Source organism: Muscardinus avellanarius (assembly GCF_963383645.1).
Source record: "Muscardinus avellanarius genome assembly, chromosome: 15".
Classification (NCBI taxonomy): Eukaryota; Metazoa; Chordata; class Mammalia; order Rodentia; family Gliridae; genus Muscardinus; species Muscardinus avellanarius.
The window spans coordinates 32753046-32761971 of record NC_137801.1 but is presented as its reverse complement, the minus strand read 5'-3'; the positions used below and the strand labels follow the sequence as shown (position 1 = coordinate 32761971).

Here is an 8926-nt window from a genome sequence, read left to right as displayed (position 1 = left end):
GGATCCGAGTGGAAGAGGATCTCAAGCTAAAGGGGGAGAACTCAAGACACAGCTGAGCAGGGAGAGGCTGTCAAGGTGGGACGGGAGGCTACTCAAAGTGGAGCCGAGTGGAAGATGAAGTTCACTCCTGTCCTCGGTCCTCGATTACTTGGCCCTGATTTGGAAGAACAAGACAGGAATGTTTCAGGGTGTTCCTTGCTTTAGGATAGATGTTAGTTGAAGTGATCTGAGGGGAATAAGTGAGAATCTGGATTTCAAGAACGGTCATATCTAGGAACTGTGTCTAAATTTCTTTTGGGTTTATTTTTTCCTCACTTTTTAGTAATGCTTTTACGATATGTAACATAGAGAATTAAGGGAAGAGTTTATGCCCATATTTAGGGGTTCAGTCAAAAGAAGGAGAGGGGAATCCTTGAGATCATCAGTGGTGCTGATAGGAAGAGCTCCTTGAATGTAAACCTCAGTGAACCACAGCTGGAGCCACCAAGCCCAAAGCATGGGGCTGTTTTAAGCAGTCCTTCACGTTAAGGGATCAAGAGAGCTGCAAAGCATGATAAACTGGCGGTATGACTTGATATGTCATGGAGGAAGTACTGGGAAGGAGCGACTGAAGAATGAAGGGCTCCTTTCTTGGAGAGGGAGCAGGGAAATGACTTATTACTTACCTCTTTTCCTTCCTCTTTGATTAGGAAAAACAATCACTTAATATCTCCTGAGATAGAGCTGGCAAGTGGGGCTTAGAAGAGTGCAAAAAAGATGTTTATTGAATAAATGAATTCATGAATCAATGAAGACAATACAGCCCCAGTTCTTGAAGCTCACAGGCAGGAAAGAAATACAAAAACAATTATATTCCAATGAGATATCTGTTGTAGCACGTTAGTGAATAATGGCCGATAGGAGTCAAAACCCATAGGGTGATTTATTTTACCTTTTTTTTTTTCTTCAGTACTGAAATCCTCTGAGCTATATCCCCAGCCCTATTTTTTATTCTTTATTTTGAAACAGGGTCTCACTGAGTTGTAAAGGGCCTCACTAAGTAGCTGAGGCTGTCCACGAACCGCAATCCTCCTGTCTCAGCCTCCTAGGTGCTGGGATTACAAGTGTGCACCGACAGGCCTGGCATTATTTTACCTTTTAAAATGAGGGAGGGTAAGTTTATAGATGAAACGAGGACAATGAATTATAAAGAGTTAGTGAGATGTGTGTGTGTGTGTGCGTGTGTGTGTGTGTGTGTGTGTGTGTGTGTGTGTGTGTTTAGTACTGGGGTTCCTGGAAGCCCTTCTACCTCTGGCCTACATTCTCAGACCTATTTTATACTTTTTTATTTGGAAACAGGGTCTCTTAAGCCAGCGCGGCTGGCTTCGAACCTGCGCGATCCTCCTGTCTCCGCCTCCCAAGCGCGGGGATTACAAGTGTGCACCACCAAGCCAGGCTAGTGAGATTTTTTTTTGTGTGTGGTACTGGGGGTGGAACCCAGAGGCTTTCTACCTCCAGGCTATACTCCCAGACCTTTTTAATATTTTATTTGGAAACAGGGTTTCACTAAGTTGCTGAGAGCCTCACTAAGTAGCTGAGTCTGGCTTCGAACCCATGCGATCCTCCTGTTTCCGCCTCCCAAGCACGGGGATTACAAGCGTGCGCTACCATGCCTGGCTAGTGAGATATTTTAAAGCAACTTGAGAAAATGTATTATTTTTCTAGTGGGGAATACTTATGAAAAATTACAATTAGCAGGAGCAAATTCTGAAAACAAATGAGTCAGAATCGTAAGAGCAATTAAAATAGAATCTAACATCTTTATCATTTTCATTTCTGTATACTAAAAAATGGACTATTTACTGGAAAAAATAAGGTTTGTGGGATTCTATAGTGCCAGTAAATATAGACATGACTAATAGACAGGCTTCAAAAACACTAAAAATAAATTTTATGTAGTGTTAAAAAGTGGAGAAAGGTTTATAAAAGTAAGAGAAATTTAATAAACTGCTAACCACCCAAACATCATTAACTATTATTTTGAATTACCAGTAGTTAGAACAACTATCCTTTTTTCACTATGGCTAAAAGAAAAACGGGAAATAGGAAATGGAGCTGGGCATGGTGGCACATACTTGTAATCCCAGGAGGCTGAAACAGGAGGATCTCAGATTCAAGACAAGCCTCAGCTACTTAGTGAGGCCCTCTGCAACTCAGTGAGACCCTGTTTCAAAATAAAGAATAAAAAATAGGGCTGGGGGTGTAGCACAGAGTTAGAATGTCCCTGGGTTCCATCCCCAGTAGTACAAAAAAAGTGTGTGGGGGGTGGAGTGTAGTTTTAGTGCAATGCTGTGTTACCTTTGAAAGACATGGTGGTGCTGGCCTTGTTGGCACATGCTTGTAATCCCAGCATTCAGGAGGCTGAGACGGAAGGGTCAGGTTCAAGGACAGCCTCAGCTACTTAGTGAGGCCCTCGCAACTCAGTGAGATCTTGTTTCAAAATAAAGAATAAAAATAGGGCAGGGGGTGTAGCTTGAAGGTTGAATGCCCCTGGGTTCCATCCCCAGACCCACAAAAATAAAAGGAAAGAAAGAAAGAGAAAGAAAGGAAGGAAGGGAGAAGGAAGGAAAGAAAGAAAGAAGGAAGGAAGGAAGGAAGGAAGGAAAGAAAGAAAGAAAGAAAGAAAGAAAGAAAGAAAGAAAGAAAGAAAGAAAGAAAGAAGGAAGGAAATGTGATGGTGAGGAGAGCATGAAGGGTCTTGTAGGCCACTGTAAAGACTGGAAGCCTGGGGGGGACTTTGATTAGAGGAATGATATGATCCTATTTAAGTTTAAAGAGATCATCTAGTTGTTGTGTTTCAAATAGATAGCAGAGAAGCATGAGCAAAAGAACAGTGACCAGTTAGAAAGGTATTGAAATAATTTAGTAAGATATGAGAATATTTTGGATAAAGGTAATAGCAGTGAGCATGGTAAAAAAAAAATAAAAAAAGAAAAAATATTAGTAGGGTCTTGGCTTATTTCAAAGTAGAATTGATAGGTTGCTGATAAATTAGAAGAAAAATGGATGGGACTAGAAAACATCATCCTAAGTGAAGTCAGCCAGTCACAAGAAGTCAAGGGTCCTGTGTTTTCTCTCATATGTGGAAACTAGAAAGAAAATTGCTCTAAAAAGGGGGGGGACTTTGTGATAATAAGGAGAAAGATTAGTAGAATAGTTGAAGGGGATTGGAGGAGGAAGAAGGGGAGGGGGAAAAGGAAGGTTAAGGAAGAAAACAGATCAAATAATATATATGAAAGTCTCACTAACAACCTTACTAAGGGGTATAGGGAGGAAAGAGGGAGATAGCAAGATGGGGTTAGGAGGGATAGACATCAGGAGGTATAGTGTGCATATATGATATAGCACTCTGACTTTCACTATGATATATGATTATATTTTGCCAATAAAACTCTACAAAAATTATTTTTGGTGGTACTGGGGTTCCTGGAAACCCTTCTACCTCTGGGCTACACTCCCAGACTTATTTTTATACTTTTTTATTTGGAAACAGTGTCTCTTAAGCCAGCGCGGCTGGCTTCGAACCTGCACGATCCTCCTGTCTCCACCTCCCAAGCGCATGGATTACAAGTGTGCGCCACCACGCCCGGCCTAGTCCTATGTTTTATTCTTTTTTTTTTTTTTTTTTTTTTTTTGCGGGCCTGTGGGTGGAACCTAGGGGCATTCAACCTCTGAGCTACACCCCCTGCCATATTTTTTATTCTTTATTTTGAAGCCAGGTCTCACTGAGTTGCAAAGGGCCTCACTAAGTAGCTGAGGCTGTCCGCGAGCCGCGATCCTCCTGTCTCAGCCTCCAGAACCCTGGGATTACAAGCGTGCGCCACCACGCCTGGCCTTATTCTTTATTTTGAAACAGGGTTTCACTGAGTTGCAAATGGCCTCAACAAGTAGCCGAGGCTATCCACGAACCTCGATCCTCCTCTCTCAGCCTCTGAATGCTGGGCTTACAAATATGCACCACCATGCCTGGCTTAAGTTGCTGACATCCTTACTAAGTTGCTGAGGCTGACTTTGAACCTGTGATCCTCCTGTCTCAAGTCTCCCAAGTATTAGAATTATAGATGTGTGTCACAACACCCAGCTCTACTCTACTTAAAAAATATAATTAGTGCTATATTCTACAGATCTCTTCATATCTGGATAACCTTCCATAACTACCGTTATGGGGCTGGGCACTAGTTCAGTGGCAGAGCGCTTGCCGAGCTTGCCTAATGCCCCGGGTCTGATCTCCAGCACTGAAAAGGAAAAAAGCAGAGCTTTCATATGAACTTTGGATTCATTTATTTGTTATCATTTCACCACTCATACATATATCCAATAAAATTATTAGTATTCTGGTGCTGCATAACATACAAGGCCACACATTTACTATCTGTTTCCGTAAGTCAAGGATTTAGAAAATGGATCATCTGTGTGTGTTTTGCTCAAGATGTCTCACAAGGTTTTATTTTTTTATTTTAATTAAAAATTTTTTTTGGTAGTACTGAGGATGGAACCCAGGGGCATTCTACCTCTGAGCTACACCCCAGCCCTACTTTTTACTCTTTATTTTGAAACAGGGTCTCACTGAGTTGCAGAGGGCCTCACTAAGGAGCTGAGGCTGGCTTCGAAGCACAGTCCTCTGTTCTCAGCCTCCATGTATCTCACGATACTTTAGTCATCTGAAGGCTGGACTGGGGTTAGAGGATCTGTTTTAGAGGTGGCTCGTTCACGGAGCTGAAGACAGGAGGCCCCAGTTCTTTTCACGTGGGCTTCTTTACAGTGTTGTTTGAGAGTCCTGAAAACATGGCAGTAGACTTCCCCAAGAGTGCAGGATCCATTAGAGGGAGTCTTTGGAGACTTAGACAAATATACAGAATTTTCACAAATCCTATATTTTGCAGATTGCTTTTTGAATAGGTTTATCCCTTCATTATGAGAGTGGGGTATACCAGGTATACCCAAAGCAGGACTCACTAGGCCATCCTGGAGTTTGGATTCTGTGATAGAGAGTACACATTTAATTCTACTTGTATTTTGAACTTTATATAACGAACCATATAGTGGCTACTTTATTCATTTTTGTTATTCTATAGTATTCCACAATCTATTAATTTTATTCCTTAGGCTATTACAAACAATATAGTAAGAAGTCTTCTGGTTCAAATGTGAAAGGGTGAGCTGGGTGTGGTGGCGCACGCTTATAATCCCAGCATTCGGGAGGCTGAGACAGGAGGATGGCAGGTTCATGGCCAGCCTCAGCTACTTAGTGAGGCCCTCTGCAACTTAGTGAGACCCTGTTTCAAAATAAAGAATAAAAAATAGGGCTGGGGATGCAGCTCAGAGGTAGAATGCCCCTGGGTTCCATCTCCGGGACCAAAAAAAAAAAAAAAAAAAAAAGTGAAAGCGTTTCTCTGGAATGTATATGTTATAAGACTCTATCCTTTGCTACTTTATATTGGACATGCCCATATTTATCTTTTTTTTTCAGTACTGGGGGTGGAACTTAGGGGCATTCTACCTCCAAACTACACCTCTATGCCTACTTTTAAAATTATTTATTTATTTATTTATTTATTTATTTATTTATCTTTGGTGGTACTGGGGTTCCTGGAAGCCCTTCTACTTCCGGGCTACACTCCCAGACCTATTTTATACTTTTTTATATGGAAACAGGGTCTCTTAAGCCAGCGCGGCTGGCTTCGAACCTGCGCGATCCTCCTATCTCCGCCTCCCAAGCGTGGGGATTACAAGTGTGCGTAACCACACCCGGCTTTAATTATTTATTTTGAAAAAGGGTCTCACTATGTTGCGGAGGGCCTCGCTAAGTAGCTGAGGCTGGCTATGAACCGCAATCCTCCTGTCTCAGTCTCCCAAGTACTGGGATTACAAGCATGGGCCACCACACCTGGCTCCCCATGTTTACCTTTTAAGAAAGGCAAACAGTTATAAGGTGGTTATGTTCATTCCTTATTTTTTTTTTTTTTTACAGCCCAGGGGACTTTATTTATTGTTTTTACACCTATTATGCCATGAATTCATAGGGAATAGGTTTCAGCAGCTCAGGTTTCTTTCCACTGGTTCTCACAGAGTGTGCTTCTCTGGGTGGAGCAGGCTGGCGCTTCAGCTGAACCCAGGTGCCTTTCTCTTTGGCCTCCTTCTTCTTCTGATCATTTCCCTTCGCCCACTTCAGGAAGCTGTCTCGACTCTTAGAGCGCTTGATATGCTCAATACGCACATTAATTCTCTTAGCAAGAATCTCGCCCTTGACTTGCGTGTTTACCACAGTGCCAGCAGCATGCTGAGTAACATTATAGACTCTTCCCGTTTTGCCATGGTAACATTTGTGAGGCATTCCTTTTTGAACAGTACCCATTCCCTAAATGTCTACAATATCTCCCTCCTTGTAGATTCGCATATATGTGACGAAAGGAACAACTCCATGTTTTCTAAAAGGCCTAGAGAACATATAACAGGTTCCTCTCCTCTTCCCTTTTGTGTTGTCATTTTGGTGAATTACTGGAAGATGGCGGCGAAAGCTGTTCATTTTTCTATTAGCAATGAGTAAGAATTTCAGTTGCTTTACATCCTTGTCAAAGTTTAGTATTGTTCAACTGTTACATTTCTGTCAATTAAGTAGGCACAAAACAGTATTTCACTGAAGTTATTTTTTTGTTGTTGTTTATTTTGTATGGGATCAGGTCTGGCTTATGCTGCCCATGCTGGTCTTGAACTTCTACAATGATCCTGCTCCCTCAGCCTCCTGAATCCCCCCACCCCTGCTTCATTCTGTCTTAACCTTCATTTCCCTAATACCTAATCATCATTTTCTCAAAGTCAACAATTTTGGATACTAACTCTCTTTTCGTTATGTCAGTTACAGCTACTTGCTCTTAATTTAGTCTTGTCTTGTCACCACCTCCCTCCCCTTGTCCTACCAGGGTCTCACACAGGCGAGGTAAGCACTCTACCACTGAGCTGCATCCCCAGCGGGCTCTCGCTCTTTTTAATCTTATTTTGAGACAGAGGCTAGCTAAGTTGTTCAAGCTGGCCTTGAACTTATGACCCTCTGGCTTCATCCTCCAGACTAGCTGGGATTAACAGGTATTCACTACTGTACCCAGCTCCTTTCATTATATGATTATATTTTGATTTACAGAGATAAATAAAATTAATTAATTTCAATGAAGACAAATGTACCAGAGTTTTTCTCTACAGTTTGTGTTTTTGATGTATATAAGAAATTGGGGGCTGCAGGGTTTGTTGCTCAGTGATAGAAAGCTCGCCTAGCATGCTCTGGGGCCTGGGTTCCATCTCTAGTGCCTAAATAAATAAATAACACCTTTTTACTCTGAACTCATAAAAATATTCTTTATTTTCATAGTTTTATAAATTGCCTTTAAGTCTTTAAGGTGTGTGTTAGGATGGAATTTTATTTATCCTATATGTATTGGAATTTCATTTATCCTATATATACTTATCAATTGTCTACAGTTCATTTTTTGAACAGCATATCCTTCTGTCTTTTCATCACCCACCCACGGGGCAGGCTGTGTCATAAATCAGGTGTCTATATGTTTGGCCCTCTATTGACCCATTGGTTTGTCTGTTACTGTGCTGATACCATATTGTTTCAATTATTCTAGCTATGCAATTGCTATACATATCTGGTAAATCAAGTTCTTCAGCCTTGCTGTTGTTGTTTTGGTACTGGGGATTGAACCTATGTACTACACCCCAGCTCTATTTTTAAATTTTGAAACAGGATCTCGCTAAATTGCTGAGGCTGTCCTTGAACCTGTGATCCTCTTGTCTCAGACTCCCAAATACTGGGATTACAGGCATGTACAAACGGCTCAGTTTTGTTCTCTTAAAGGCAAATTAACATTATGTGCTTCCATAGATATATATTTGACATTTCATGTCAAACTGTGTTGGGAAATTGATTAAAGTTGCCGTTTGAGGATCTATTACAACTTGTATCAACCAGAGAGACTTTTGAAAAAAGCAAGCAAACAAACACACCCCCAGATCCTGCAGACATCCAGAAAAACATGTGCAAGGAAGAGTCCCAAATATCTTGAAGATTATTTGGCCATTTCTATTTCCCACCATCTTTGCGAAGGGGGTGGAGGAGTGAAGGGCGAGAGAGATCACATTTATTTCAAGGTGAGTAAAGGGGTGGCATTCAGTAGTCTTCTTAGCCACTATTTTATCTCGTGTGGTTTTCTGGGGACATACTTTTTGGAGAAGTGGAATTGAAGATGAGCGTTGGGAAGGAAGAGAAGGTGAGGACAAGAATGGACGGTGGATAAGCTCTACCGGGACAGAGGGCATTAACTTTGCTAAGGGCTGGAAGTCTGTTGACCCTGAAGTTCTTGGGGAGGAGTCCTGGATGGGGGCTGAGCAGGGCTTCAGAGAGACACCGAGAGTTCCACGGGGAGCACGGGGAGCACGTCGATGGGGTCTGGGGTGGGGCTGTGTTGCAGGGCTGGGGGCGGGGAGGAGGTTATGGGCATTCCAGGCACGCGGAGCAGCAAATGCAGGAAACAGGCGAGTGATGGGTTTGTAGGAGCATGATTTCACTTCGGGTGGGGAATTCCACGGAAAAAGCAGGAGCTCGATTGTGCAAGACCGTGAACGTCAGGTTAAGGACTTTGGACTTTATCCTGAGACGCCAGTGGAAGCTCTTGTACAGAAGAGTGCCCAGATTTGAAGTTTACTTCAGGAAGATAACCGTGACTGCGACGAGGCAGAGAACCAGGGGGCAGAGTCTGGCCAGCCGCACGGAGAAAAGCGCGAGTGCCGCACTTCCACCTGCAGGGGGCACACCTGGGGGTCAGACGGCCTCCCCGCCCCCTTCCTCGACTCGCTCGGAGCTCGGCTGCCCGGCCTGGGCGCGCCCCCG

At 42.8% G+C, this 8926-nt stretch overlaps 1 pseudogene across 1 annotated transcript; it reads right to left on the bottom strand.

Annotated features, from left to right (window-relative positions):
- Positions 1-6043: 6043 nt before the first annotated feature.
- LOC308273950 (large ribosomal subunit protein eL21-like) lies at positions 6044-6565 on the bottom strand (annotated as a pseudogene). Its single transcript has one exon. The product of its transcript is annotated as a large ribosomal subunit protein eL21-like (transcript).
- Positions 6566-8926: the final 2361 nt, after the last annotated feature.